Source organism: Odocoileus virginianus, chromosome 28 (genome assembly GCF_023699985.2).
Source record: "Odocoileus virginianus isolate 20LAN1187 ecotype Illinois chromosome 28, Ovbor_1.2, whole genome shotgun sequence".
NCBI classification, from domain to species: domain Eukaryota; kingdom Metazoa; phylum Chordata; class Mammalia; order Artiodactyla; family Cervidae; genus Odocoileus; species Odocoileus virginianus.
Genome location: NC_069701.1, coordinates 20,864,755 through 20,879,674, shown reverse-complemented (window position 1 = coordinate 20,879,674; position 14,920 = coordinate 20,864,755).

The window sequence follows — 14,920 nt, the reverse complement described above, 5'->3', positions numbered from 1 at the left end:
AGATAGTTGAAATAATGCACACATCTTAAATGCAGGAACTTTAAATAGAGAAGACAACAGAGGCAAAAGGAAGGGGAGATATCAAGGTAGGATCAAAATGGAGTTTAATACACTAATAGTTTGCTTCCTAACTTCCTAACTTTCATACAAGCAAATACAACTGTGTTCAATCTTTTTAGCAACCAATGAGCATAGAGAAACTTAACTATCTATGTGGTTCTGAATGGCCACAAGATGGAAAATGAACCCAATGACTTAAAAGAGTATTACCTGGGGGAAAATGACACATTTCTCCCATATTTTTTAAAGAAAGGATACCCTTCAACATAATGAATGACGTCTTTATTTTAAATATAAGTTTCAAAGTACTGTTTCATATAATGCCTCTCAATGTAGGCTAGCAGCCATCATTCCAATTATAAACGCATTAAACCTCTTACAATTTACCAGAGAGAATGTGAGGTTGAATGATATGATGCAGCAAAAGAATGAGATTCTAACTACCAAGCTCAGGAAAGAGGTAGATAATACATAATTTAGACCAGTGGTTCTTGCCCTGACTGCACATTAAAAACGTGAGTTGATTCAAAAAAACTGCTGACGACCCTGTGCCATCCAGGATAAATTAAATTATAACCTCTGTAGGTGAATCCCACAGAAAGGTATGCTTTTCAAAGTTCCCCAGATGAGTCTAATATGTTTCCAAAAATTATTGAGAAAAATGAATGAGCTGCAAAGCCTTTGGTCAATGCCCATACATAGTACATTTTAGCCACATTTTGGAGATTGGGTATGGTGGATCTGAAATTTTATTCTGTGAAAAGTACTAGGAGCACATTTAGTTATACTGTGAGATGAACAAAGAGCCCTGTGCTACAACTGTTTTCATCTAAAACTGGATGATCAAAACAGATTTTCTGTGCAGAGGGAGTACCTATGGACAAAACCAAATTTCTCCTAGGGAAAGGAGCACTGATAAAAATACATGGATGAACAGCTGCTGGCTTCTCTCACATGAGGGGAGCTCATTCCTGTTCACAAAGCACTTTCACAGCCAGAGTATCAATTGAGCCATATAATAGGATTTGAAGAGGATACATTATCATTTACATTTTATCAATGAGTTAATAGCATTCCAAGAAGTCAAGTCATTTGCCTAAGGTCAGTTAGCTGCTGCAGCCCAAGAACTAGAAGTCACCTCTGCTGACAACTAACTCAATTATTCTTGAAACAGGTATTTCATCCCTCTGACTTCAAAGCTCCAAAACTTGCTCTGCTGGATCAACCCTAGGGAGGATGCTGAAGAAAGAGGAAAACAAATGAGTGTCTTTTGATTCCAGGTCTTCCTTCAGCTACTGTCTCATGGCTCTGCTCCCCTCCTCTGTACAGCATCATGAGATCCTTATCCATATTATTTGTCTGTCCTTCTTCATCTCTTGGTCTCCAGTAATTGTAACCTAGTTAGGCTTTAGTCAGCACTGCACTGAACAGGTCTGGAAAATTCACTGTGGTAGCCAGCCTCCCAGTCTCCCATATTCCCCAAATTCTGCTGTTTAGTCTCTGTGCCCCGTTTCAAGTTGTGCCGAGGCTGGTCTGTGTGACTGATAATATACATGGGAAGTTACGGTATATCACTTCTGAGATTAGGTTATAAAGACTGTGGCTTTCATGCTGGGCATGAGTGTTCCCTCTTTCTCTCTCGGATCATTCACTCTGGGAGAAGCCAGCTGTCATGCTGTGAGAACACTTGGACAGCCCATACGGGAACGTCCCACATGGTGAGGAGCAGGTAGCAAGGAACTCAGCCTGCCATTGGCCTGGTGAGTGAGCAGGATGTTGGATCGTCCTCAGAGAACCCTCAGATGACTGCAGCCCCAGCCAATTATCAATCAAAACTACAACCTTTAATGAGACACCTTGAGCCAGAACCACCCAGTTGAACAACTCTCAGATTCCTGACTCTCAAAAAAATGTGGGAAAATAACAAATGCTTGTTGTTTTAAGTTAGTAGGTTTTAGTACTCCATCCTCGTTCCCACATAGTCTATCTGGGCACCTTGCCTGCACCTCTTTCCTCTTGAGCTTCTGTGGTTGATCCTGATACTTCATATTTAGTTGGAATAAAATATTAATGAGTCAAGAGCCTCACCAAGTTGAATTTGTTTTTTCCTGAACTACATCCTTGTCTATGGATGGCTGTATAAGTCAATAATAAATTTTTGAATGCCTCTTTGTTGCAAAATGTCTCCTCATTTGTTTTCACTTGGTTATTCACAATTATTCAAGATTCAACTCCAGCATGTTCTCTTCAAGGAAGCCTATTTTGAATTCCAATCCCGGGATTCTGTTCTGTTTGCATAGCATAGCATCCTGTGTATTCTGATTACATTCACTTATCACATTAAATTGAAATTCTCTGTATACGTCTTTGTGTTTCTTTCATTAGTCCTTCTCACAAAGGCAGAGGTCCTCATGTATTGCCACCGTAACAATATCCTCTGGTTCACTTCCTACCTCATACTCAACATTCAGTTTGATGATCTCAGCTGAATGACATTTATGTAAGCTAGAAGAATAAGTTCCTTTTGTACTCCTGTAGGTGAATATTGCAGATTTGAGTAGCACAACTTCAAGTTTAGTAAATCTCTGAGCAGTTACCAAGGGCCAACAAGGATATACTAGATCATAATGTAAGGTCCTTTTCTTAGTATATGATGCATGATACATGTCCTCGGTCTTGTCCAACTCTTCGCAATCCCATGGACTGTAGCTCACCAGGCTCCTCTGTCCATGGAATTTTCCAGGCAAGAATATTAGAGCAGGTTGTCATTCCCTTCTCCAGGGAAACTTCCCAACCCAGGGATTAAACCCACATCTCTTGTGTCTCTTGCACTGGTAGGCAGGTTCTTTACCAGTTGAGCTATTGCCAAAAATTTCGAAGGTATAGCCCTCAACTACTCTGTCATCTAAATCCTATTGAATTTGCAAATAACCAATGACCCTCTGATAATATGTTACTAAATTTGACTCTACTCTTGTGGGCACAGAGAGATTAAGTAATTCTACTCCAGCATCCCAGCTATTGGAAGAGAAGAGAAGGGAGCAGAAATCAGGAGTAATCAGGAATAATTGATGTGTCTCTCATTTCTAATAGTCCAATGGGCACTATTAGCATAAGAGAAGACCCGCAGAGAATATAGCCACAAGTGGTGATAGAAATGAGGTAGAACAATAGAGACTTTGCCAGTCTTCCCTATCCTCACCAGAAATCCCAAATTTTAAAACAGAGCTGTAGAGTTGCTTTCTTAGTGACATACAAGGAATCTAGAAAGACTGCCCTTTTTCATGCTCTAGAAGTCAGAGGGATCTCTTCAAACTTTATCAGATTAGGGAAAGCAATGTAACACAGGACAATGAATAAATACTGGTTTAGAAATATGGAGACTTGGGCTGGATTCCCAGCTTCACCATTTATTAGCTTTGTGACTGTGTGGAGGTCATGCAGGTCACACATTTTCATGCATTTTCTTAGATATCTAATTTTTTCTTTCTATAACAGTGTGTTATAGTAGTGTGTACATGACCATCCCAAACGCCCTAAATATCCCTTTCCCCTGCACACTGCTATATTGACAATGAATAGCCAACAAGGACTACTGTATAGCACAGTGAACTCTGCTCAATATTATGTGACAGCCTGGATGGGAGGGGAGTTTGAGGGAGAATGGATACATGTATATGTATGGCTGAATTCCTTTGCGGTTCACCTGAAATTATCACAACATTGTTAATCAGGTATACCCCAATACAAAATAAAAAGATTTTTAAAAAGAGAAGCAAAGCGTTATACTATTTCCTATGCTATCATCCTGAAAGGGTGTTTGTGAGGATCAAGTGAATTGGTGTATTAAAAAATTTTAGTATCTATAATTTGAGGCATTTTTTGTAACCTTATGGATTGAAATGTCACACTAAAATCTTCACCACAGTATAAAGTTTCCTGATATCAACTCATCTATCTCTTTATATTCAGCTCACTGCTTTCTCCCTTGAACTCTGCATCCCAGCTATATACATATATATGAAGGGAAGCATGACATTTTATACAACATAGATAGCAACAAATACACAAAATAGTTTTGTAAAATGTTATGGTCTCTTTTATGTCTCATTCCCACACTCAATTTTCCCTATGCCCAGAATAATTTTCCTACCTCACTTTCTTTCCATGGCATTCTAACCTTATCTGGGAAGCATTTTTATCTCCCCAATTCATTTATGTATCCCATCACAGAGTCTCTGTATTTCCCTTGCTCTATGTTATTAAATTCATTTCAGGTTATACTTGATTCTTCCTTGTTTTTACTAGTCTGGTAATGTCTAATTTGTTACTGACAAATTATCACTATTTTTTTAACATCTAGAGCATAATCCTGGAGAAGGGCATGACAACTCACTCCAGTACTCTTGCCTGGAGAATCCCTATGGACAGAGGAGCCTGGTGGGCTACAGTCCACGGGCTTACAGAATCAGACACGACTGAGCGACTAAGCACAGAGCATAAAAGTTGCTCAATAAAAGCACATTGATTCAAAAAATTATTATTTATATCCATATTATCAAATAAATTATAATCGTATCTTGAGTGATGGGGACTATTATACAGGAACAAATTGCTGGGCAATCAGACATGAAGATGGTAAATAAAGACAGCAAGCCAAACTGAAAGTGACAAGCTACTGTTACAGCAACAGTGCAGGCAAGCGGCAAAAGGAAACAGGTACTGACTACTCAAGTGTTCCATTTCCCCCCATAGAATAGCACTGCATCAGGGGCCAGGGGCGGGGGGTGTCTGCTTAAACTTAGCGCAGACAGGTCAGGGGAGGTGTGGAAGGCATACATCCTACTACTGAAGGACATCCCATAAGGCTACTGCCTTTTCATGAATTAGGGGTTAGGGAGTGGAGAGAGGGGAAGGGCTAGGAGTGGAAGAGTACTGAGTCTATTGCAGGAAAGAGAGTGGGGCTGGAAGAGGGTGGTCATATCTCAGGTCTCAGGTGAGTCCCAGGGGCAGCTGCCAAGTGTGGGTTCTTGGCTTTGAATAGCAAAGAATTCAAGAGTGAGGCCTAAAAAAGAGAAAGAAGGTTTATTCAGGAAGACACACACTCCATAGGCAGAGTGTGGGCCATCTAGGAAGGTGAGAGGCAAGAGGCCCCAAGGGCATGGCATTGTCAGTATTTGTAAGGATGGGTAATTTCATAGGCTATTGGGAGTACTCCAACTATTTTGGGGAAGCAGTTGGGATTTCTGGGAATCGGGCCCCACCCATTTTTGGCCTTTTATTGTCTGCCTCAGAACTGTCATTTAGCACATGCTGATGAATTACGATGAGTGTGTGTGTACTGAGGCTCAAGACCTAGTGGAAGTTGGTTTGCCATCTTGGACCTAGATGATGTTAACCAGTTTATGTCATGTCTTGGGCTTTATCATTCCCTTAAAATTGTCCTCTGCCCCCTTCCTATCTCAAGTCTAAGTGGAGAAAAGTAACCCAATCATAGCCCCCAATAAGGAGGCTTCTGAACAGAGGTGCCTGGGTAGGAATGCAGCAATGCATATAAGTACATTGGTCTGAGTCTGTGTCCTTGACCACAACTCCCAAGAAATGCATGACTGCAGTGCATGACTGTGTACCAAGCCTAGCACTGATGGGAGTTTGTTCCCACAAAGTGTGCTAGACACACTTTATATTGTCTGTGGTCAGGCCTGAGGATCACACATAGGATTTTGACCTCAAGCTGGGCCCTCAGTTCCACACCTTGATACTTTAGGGACAGTCCAAGTGAGAAGCTTAATCTGCTTAATCATGGACTCAGACTCATTAAACATTGAGAGTATTGGTAGACTGGCTCAAGGATCTGTCCCTGAGACAGAATTTTTAGCCTATTTCAGGGTCTGGTAGATGGGACAGCTTTTCATGTTGTTTTGGCAACTTCTGATGACAATGATAGTCCATGCATACAAACCCAGTTTTAGGACAACGTCAAATTTCCCTGAGTCATCCTCTCATGGATCCAGAAGGCAATTGACTGTTCATCTGCTTGCCCTGGGGTGGAATATAATTAAGTGTCTAGATTTAACTGGCCCAAGAAATCTGCTTGGTTAACATAAGGGCTTTTCTGATAAGCATTCACATGGGCAATGGAAACTATGTAAGGGGCAAAGCTGATTTTTATGTAAATGTCTTATGCCCACAAGGAGCTGGTTTAATATGCCAAGATATTTTATTAGCAGAGTCAGATAGGGCCACAGCCTTCCATATTCCCCACTATGATGACCCTAACAGCAAAATTTTTCCATCAGGCTTTAGTGATGAATGTGAGCAAAAATTTATTGATAATATATCTACAACAAAAAAGTAGCAGGGGCCATAACAATGGAGAAGGAACCGACTACCCATAGCCGGTCCTGTGCAAGTGTTCCAGTGGTGATGGTCTCAATTCTAAACCTGGAGAGCATAATCTTTTCTCCCCTCATCCTGGTGCCAGAGGATATAGGGATTATAGTCACCTACTCAACAATGTGCCCAAGGCCCAAGAGGGTCAGCCTAGTCTTGTTTATTTGTAAAGGCTGAAAGGTCTAAATGAAGGTTGGCAGGGATGGCTTAACATCAGGCTCATTGGTTGATGCAGAGGGAATAATATTTGTGTCAATCATGGAGGCCCTTCATGTAAAGACCCTAAAGTAGCTGCCTGTTGGGCCTCAATGGCCTGGTCTCTGGCCATACATTACCTGGGGGAGGGCAGGAGAGGAGAAGTGGATGGACCAGGCTCAGGGCAGGCAATCACGCAGCTCTTTCCTAGCTGGGATCCCTAGTGGTGGGGTAGGGTGGGCCAGTTTGGGTGTAGCCCCAGCTTCCACGGGGTAGGGGGGTTGTCAAGAGCCCACAGTTAGATGGTACCTATTCCCTACCTACAACTAGAGCTGCACAGTTTGGGTGCGGAAAGCCCAGTTGCTACCCTTGCCTCGCCTCTGTGCTGATGGTCTGGGAGGTGAATGTGAGGAGCTTCCTGCCTGTGGCACAATGGAGCCTGAGTGAGGCCAATGGGCCTGTCCACCTGCTAGACCAAGTGGAGACTGCGTCACCCTGGTTGCCACTGCTGCTGCTGCTGGGAGAATTGTGCCATCTCGGTGGTGGTGGCCACTCTCAGGGTACTCTGAAGGAAGACCTCTGTAACAACACCGCCCACAAGAGGCTGCACTCCCTCACTAAGCTTAACAAGATGACTTTATCATGTAGGCATGATATGACGAGGTGGTGGTTTAGTCACTAAGTCATGTCCAACTCTTTGTGATGCTATGGACTGTAGCCCACCAGGCTCCTCTGTCCATGGGATTCTCCAGGCAAGAATACTGGAGTGGGTTGCCATTTCCTTCTCCAGGGGATCTTCCTGACCCAGAAATCGAACCCGGGTCTCCTGCATTGCAGGCAGATTCTTTACCAACAGAGCTACGAGGGAAGCCCATGATACGATGTAGACTAACCAAATTTCTAAGGGCTCTTAGGGTCCCTAGAGCACCGCATTCTCTTTCACCAAAGGCTTGAGTCCCAACAAATTCCTGTGCTACCGGGCATCTTGCCAGCACCAAGGGCCTGCTGAAAGTTAACAGCAGCGATTGGACACAACTCAGCTGGGCCTCCCCTGGTCTCTGGTCTCCTTGTCAGAGGACCATGAGCAGTGGTTAGGGAACTGCTCCTTCATTTTCTTGGAGCCTCTTTGTTGGGTTTCTTGTTTGATCCACTGGGTGAGCTCATCCAGAGTATCTAGGGCTAAAGAGAAGGGCCAGCAGTGTCCCTGTGAACTGAAGAGTGTTTTGGAAACAGTCTACTAGCATTGGGGAAGTGCTGTAAGACTGGGCCTGGGTTTTGCTCTTCCAAAGTGGCATGGTGCTTAACTGACCATCCTCCTTACTGTGACAATATGTCAAGGTATGAAGGTCGTGACATAGGGCGATGAGCCGAGCCAGCTGAACGTAATCAGAAAGCCTTCATTCCCTTAGTGTGACAATGCAGGTAAGAGACAGAGAAAGAGGCACTGGCTCCTCAATATTCCATTTTCCACCACAAAAAGGCACATGGTCGGATGGCACATGTGCAGATGGGAGATTATCTCACTGCTAAGGAGCATCAAACCAAAGGTCTCTGCCCTTTTAGGAACCCAGGGGAGCAGGAGAAGGCAGAGTAAGGGGCTCGAAGTAGAAAGGTACTAGCCAGATGGGAGAAAAGTAACTTGGTCAGGTCCCTGAGAAGGAGGTGGTTCAGGTGCCTCAGCCAGTAGAGTCCCTTTAGTGGAGGGACCTGAGTCAGGGATGCTGGCATTCTATTCCTCGGAGCACAGCTGGCCTGGAGGGCTGGGGGGCTGAGTCCTTGACTGCAGCTCTCCCCAGAAAACTGCAGTGCGCTGGCTCGGCACCAAAACTGGTGTGTGTTTTTGTTGGGGGTGGTAGCTTTCCCATGAGGCCCCCTGCTCAAGGCCTTGCAACTGGCTGTGGTCAGGCTTAACGGCTCACATGTAGGATTTCCCTGTGGATCTGGACTCCTCATAAACAATATGAGTAGGACCAGATGCATGAACAGCCAAGGTGGAAGTGGGAGGGAGAATTAATTGTTGCAAACAAATCCCAAGCCAGAGACATATGAGGCCTTGCCCCTGCTCCATAACTCATTTTCCCTCGTTCAACACCAATATCAACCCATCATACCTATAAATCTATTTTTTTTTCTCTTATTCCAGCTTTGTTGTAAGTTGGACCAGGAGAGGTTGATAGCCAAGTAGAGCTAATACAAGAATGAGAACCAGGAAACCCCAAAGAGGTCAAGACCAGATCCAAAGTCAAATGAAACCAACACTTGTTCTGGGAAGCCCAGAATAGGATACTGAAGTTGTCTGTTATATATACCTCTCAAGTCATTCCTACCATTAGCTCCCAAGTATGGCTCTTGACTTCTAACCCACTTCAATCTTCTATCAGAAAAAGTTTAAATGTGCTTTTGAAGAATGTTGTGCCCAGAAGCACTGAGAGACTGGCCATCTCGTTTTCATCTCACAGCAATGCCTGGAGCCTATACTAGACATTCTAGCAAATCTAACCGGCCATGTGATTACAAATTTAACAAAGGGAGGATGGCCCAGCAAGAGAGGAGGAGTGAAAGAGATATCATACAGTTTACTGAGATACGAGCCCTGGCACATTGGTTTTTAATTTTAAAAGCATTGTGTAATGGGCTATATAGATGTAAGTTGTTTTCCTTTCTTGGATTTCTCCTAACTCATTTGCAACTGGTCTCTGCACCCCAGGAGGATAGAAATAACTTTCTTTCTGCTGCCTCAGGTTTTCTTCCTATAAATAGTTGGAAAAAAATTGGAAAATGGTGTTTCATTTTCTTTACGAAGCTATTGTAGGATTTGTAGCCTTATAACCAAAGCACTAAGTGACAAGAAGTCGGGGAATACAAAACATCTGCAACCAAATGAAGGTTCTCAGGGGGGATTTAAAAATGAGAGCAACTGAGAAGATAAGAGTTGACAGAAAGAATATCAGTTCCTGTTTTGGTATTGCTCTGATCATCTCTCTCATCAATTATTTACAGAAGGAAGATCTACATTAAAATTAATCATGAAATTCTGAATTGCTTCTTTACATTAATAATGAAACAACTGCACCCAATGCAAACAAGACACCAATAATAGAATATGAAATAACGCTTAACACACAAAGGGAAAGGGCCTATTTAAGTGAAATACCAAGGGGCTAATTACTGTCATGAGGGCCATGGTCCATGACCCAGATCAGTAGTCTTTCCCTGTCGAAGAATGCTGGTCTGTTTCATCTGTGGCTGCCATATTTAGAGCTATATTCAGATCTGCCTCGACTTGAGTACCAAGAAGTTTGACGGTAATTTGAATCATAGTAAATGGTCCAATGAGCTTTCCCACTGGCTCAGTGATAAAGAATCTGCCTGCTAATGCAGGAGATGCAGGTTTGATCCCTGGGTGGAGAAGATCCCCTGGAGAAGGAAGTGGCAACCGGCTCCAGTATTCTTGCCTGGGGATTCCCATGATTAGATGAACCTGGCGGGCTACAATTCATGGGTTCAAAAATGCGTCAGACAAAACAGCAACTAAAGAACAAAAATGGTCCTATAGAATATTAAGATGACACATGGCCATAACCTCTCAGCCTGACAATCTGGTAAATACAACTCTGAGATGGAATGCTTCTCCTTTCCACCTCTTCTAATCATCCAGTATGAGGTCTACACATCATTCTGTGTCTCCCATGTGATCTCATCCTTGGTCATCTCTGCTCACAAGGACCTTCTCTTTTTAGAATTCCTATAGTATATTTGCCCTGCCACACTCCAGCATTTGGTAGTACGGTATCTTGGAGTTCTAGCTGCTACTGGCACTAGATTTTCCTATTTCATCCTAAGGTGTGTTATTAGATGTGGTCTCTGCAGTCAACATTTTCCCCCAGTTGAGGCAGATTTCCAATCATCTCTTTTTTTGACTGTGCATTAAGGAGTTTCTGTGGTCCTGGAAAAGGGCTCATGGTAGTGGGTCTATGGTAACTCTGAATCTCATTTTGACAAGAATTTAAGAACACAGAAATTAGGTAAAAAGAAAGAAGAAAAAAGAGTCAAGCTGGCATGCCAGGAAGTGAATGGAATTTCCACAGAAAGACCAGAGTTTAAGTCTGGTTTTAATCACTTGCTACTTAGGTAATCTGGGGCTAGTCATTTAATTATACTGAAACTTGGTTCCTTCTATGTAGAATGAGTAAAGTGCTGTTGCTGAATCTCACGGACTGCCTGAATTGCTGAACATTAAATGTCTTTTTATGTTGCATACAGACTCTCACAGTTACCTTAGGTCCTGTTTGGAATTGTAGGTAAGGACATAGACTCTGGGTCACAATATGTGGCTTTAAATCCTGGTTCTGCAACATCCTACTATGACATTAGCCTCTTGGTGGCTTAGTTCCCTAATTTGCAATATAGGGATAATTCTGCTATCTCACAAGAATACTTGTAGAAATTAAAAGAGTTTCCTCTATGTAGTACATGGGAAAGTGTCAGTAAGCAAGCACCAAATAAATGCTGATCACTACTGCTTTAGACATTAAATAGGAACATGTTTGTATAGCTTATAAGGTATATAAAGTGAGGCACAGAATGAGGTCTCAGCAGATGTTAGCACCACTGCCATTATTACTGTTCCAACAATGTTAAGAGACAGGCTAAGTATATAGGATGATAGTCTCAGATTTGTGTTTCTGGTGAGCAGAACCTTAAGAATGCTTCTGTTTTCCTCAATGAATGCTTTCTTTAAATAATTACTTGAAAACATTCTATGATGGGACCTGTTATAATATTCTTCATATAGTACACTATAAATCATGCACACTTTATCAATTGGTGGTCAGAAGACCTAACATGTCTTTAAAAGCCATGCCTGGTTTAATATATAAGCTTGAGGAACCGAGAAAGAACATTTAATGTTTTACCCAAATCCAGAGTCACCTAAAATTAAATGTCTACCTCCAATCAGCAACCAAATATTTAGTGATTCAATCCCTTAAGGGTGAGAAAAAGTGGCTGTGATGAGGTAAATCAGAAACACTTTCTCAAAGATGAGTGGTTTTTCTACACGTCATGACCCTTGTGGAACATACTGATGGTCACTGGGCAATCCACGGTCCAGTACAAACAAGTTTTCTATGATCTTTGTGGCTGAAGCGCCCCTGTTTTCATGTTTCTGTATTGTAGGTGGGAGTCGTAGGAGGCCACACTGGAAATGTGGCAAATGTGAAAATTGTGAAAAATGATCCACACTGGACGTTATACAGAAAAAGATCAAAGGTGCCATCAGCCCTTCTTTTGGAGTTCCCATGAACACACATCCACCCTCATCCATCTGTTCACAGTGGTTGTAGTAAAAGTGCAGAACTCTGCCAAAAACCAGACAGAATCCTAGTTCTTTCCCAGAAATTTTACCACCACTCTTTGAATGATGCCCATAAACATAGCAACTGTCAGAAGCATGTAAATCAGGTCTAAATATTCATCCTTGCACTTCCAGGCAATGCTGCCTCGCAGCACTTTGCTTCAGTGCAGAATCTGTGAGGCTCACAGCCAGCAGTGACGAGACCTGGCCCGTGCTTCTGCTGCCCAGCGCTCATTCCACTGCAGAGCTGCTGCGGGGCAGACTGGAAGAAGGGGAGCAAAAGTGAAGAAGCTGGGAGTGTGGAGGAGGCTCCTGGCTGCTCCTCTCATGTGTCTAGATGGCGACTTTTAGAGTAATTCGAAGCACATATTCCCAAAATGTGTGCTCCAGGACGATATTAGATATGGTGTGTCAAAGAATGCATTCCACAGTCCAGTGGTCCTGTACATTTGGAAAATTCTGGGTTGTATGAAGTTAAATAGGTCTTCTAATGGAAGAATTCCTCAAAACCTGTCATGAATTGACATATGTTATATTTCAGTGTTCTCAGAAAATAAGCTGATCTCTTGGCGATCTCTTGGCCAGTACATCCATCAGGTCTACTTGGAATGATTTCTGGAGTGTTAGAAATCTGCATAAAGTCAATGTATGGTATCAATGTCAGTTTCCTGGCTGTGACATTGTATGAAGATGTTACTGCTGGGGACAGCTGGTGGAAGGATACAAGAAGGCTCTCTGTATTATTTCTCCCAGCTGAATCTACAATTATCTCACAATAAAGTTTAATTAAAAACAAATGAAAAGCAGTCCACTAGAGGGAGGGAGAGGTAGAGAAGGTATCTTCCTGGGTTCTTCCCATCTCCTCTTTTCAGGGAGAAAGATGTTCTGCAGCTCAGGGTCGCATCATCCCTCTAGGTGGTAAGGGGCAGCCAGATCCACACACTGCAGTGTGGCATGCCAGAAGCAACTGGAGACTCTGGTCTACACCTGCCCGGCCCTGGTGACTGAAGAGCGTGGCTCATGCGCAGCCTCCACCACTGAGGCACAAAGGCAGCCAAGAAACAGCCAAGGCCTCGGAGGGAGAGGCATGAAACTGGTGAGAGAATCTGAAAAGTTGGGTCTGATTTGACTCTATTTATTTGTAACACATGCTAGAAGCAAAACCAGTGATAAGAAGACTATAAAGGGACCCAAAGGAAGTAGAAAGGATGCTGGAGAAATACTTCTGTTCTCAAGGAGTCTTGGGTGGGAAGGTAATGAAGGGTATAAGAAACTACTAGAGAAATGTCTAAGAAAACAAATGCATATTGGCAGAGAAGATTTAAGTTGGGTGCTGGATTTTGTTTTCCAAGAGTGCAAAGCAAATGGTGGTTCTGTAGTATTTCAGAGAAAGAAAAGACACAGGATGACTTTAAGTAAAAGGCCTTGAATGCAATGTGGAAGTCAGATTGACTAGGAGGTGAGATCATTAGAAGAATAGTGTATTTAATGGAATCCAAAACTAAGGGAAAGTGGTTTTTTTTAGGACTTTCTTTAAGACAACTACCTAGCTCAAGTTTGCTTTTTGTGACTCAGAAACAAGTATTTCTGCTTTGCACCCTCGTGTGTCTTATATACCCACTGTAAGATTTTAGCATGAATTAGTTAACATATTCAAAACTGAACTTTGGAGAGTCCCCACTTTTCCTATACCTGTTTTTCTTACAGTTTCCCTCATTTGAGTTAGTGATGGCCTTCTGTTTACAGTTGCTTAGATAAAAACAGCCAGATTCTCCTTTGCCTACTCTCTCATACTCCATATCCATTCTATCATGAAATCCTCCTGGATTGACCTGGAAAACACAACCAGAATCTGACAACACCTCCCAGTCTCAACACAGTGACTGCCTTCAAGCCACAAGCATTATTGCCCCAGCCTTCTAACTGGTCTTTTTGCTTTTATTTTGGTTTATTAATTGTCTGTTGGCCACCTGACAGAATGAGCCAGTTAAAACCTGCCCATCTCTTTTCTGCTGAAAACTCTTCTACGGTTCCCTGTTTGACTCAGAGAAAGCCAAACTCCCAACAATCGTCGTTGTCTATACATGATCTGACTCCTGGTCATGTCTTGGTGTCTTCTCCTATTATTTCTTCCTTCCACCCCTGTTCATTCTGCTTCAGCCACACAGGACTCTTGCTGTTCCTGGCCCTTTAGGCACATTTATCCTCAAGGTCCTCACATAGACCCATCCCTCTGCCTGCAGTGCTTTTCCCGATATTTATGGACTATGTCTTTCCTCCTTTTAATGTTTGCAATGTCAACACATCAAAGAGAACTTCCCTTGTTGATTTAAAATTGCAACACTTTAACATCACTGTTCTCCTTTTCTGCTTTCTCTCCCGAGCATTTACCATCTTCCCTATAAGATATGACTTCAGAACTTCCCTGGTGGCCCACACTCCCAAAGCAGTGGGCCCAGGTTTGATCCCTGGTCAGGGAACTAGATTCCACATGCCACAATGAAGAGTTCACATGTTACAACTGAAAAAAAAAATTCTCATTTGCCGCAACAAAGATCGAAGATCCCTAGTGCCACAACTAAGACCCAGCACGGCCAAATAAATGGTAAATAAATATTTTCAAAAAGGACATGACTTTTTGTCTGCCTCCTTGCCAGAATGTAAACTCCACAATGGCAGAGATCTGCTTACCCACTGCTCTATTTTCAATGTATAGAAAAGTAGCTGATCCATACCAGGCACTCTATCAATACTTACTACATGAACAATGAATTACACAAAATTTGGTTATTTTCATATGTCTGTCTACCATCCTGTGAGCTTCTAAAACCAGAGTATTCTATTTTAATCATTAGCCATGAGTACATGACTTGGCTCTTTGTAAGCTCTTAATACCATTTTGGGCATGAACATAGG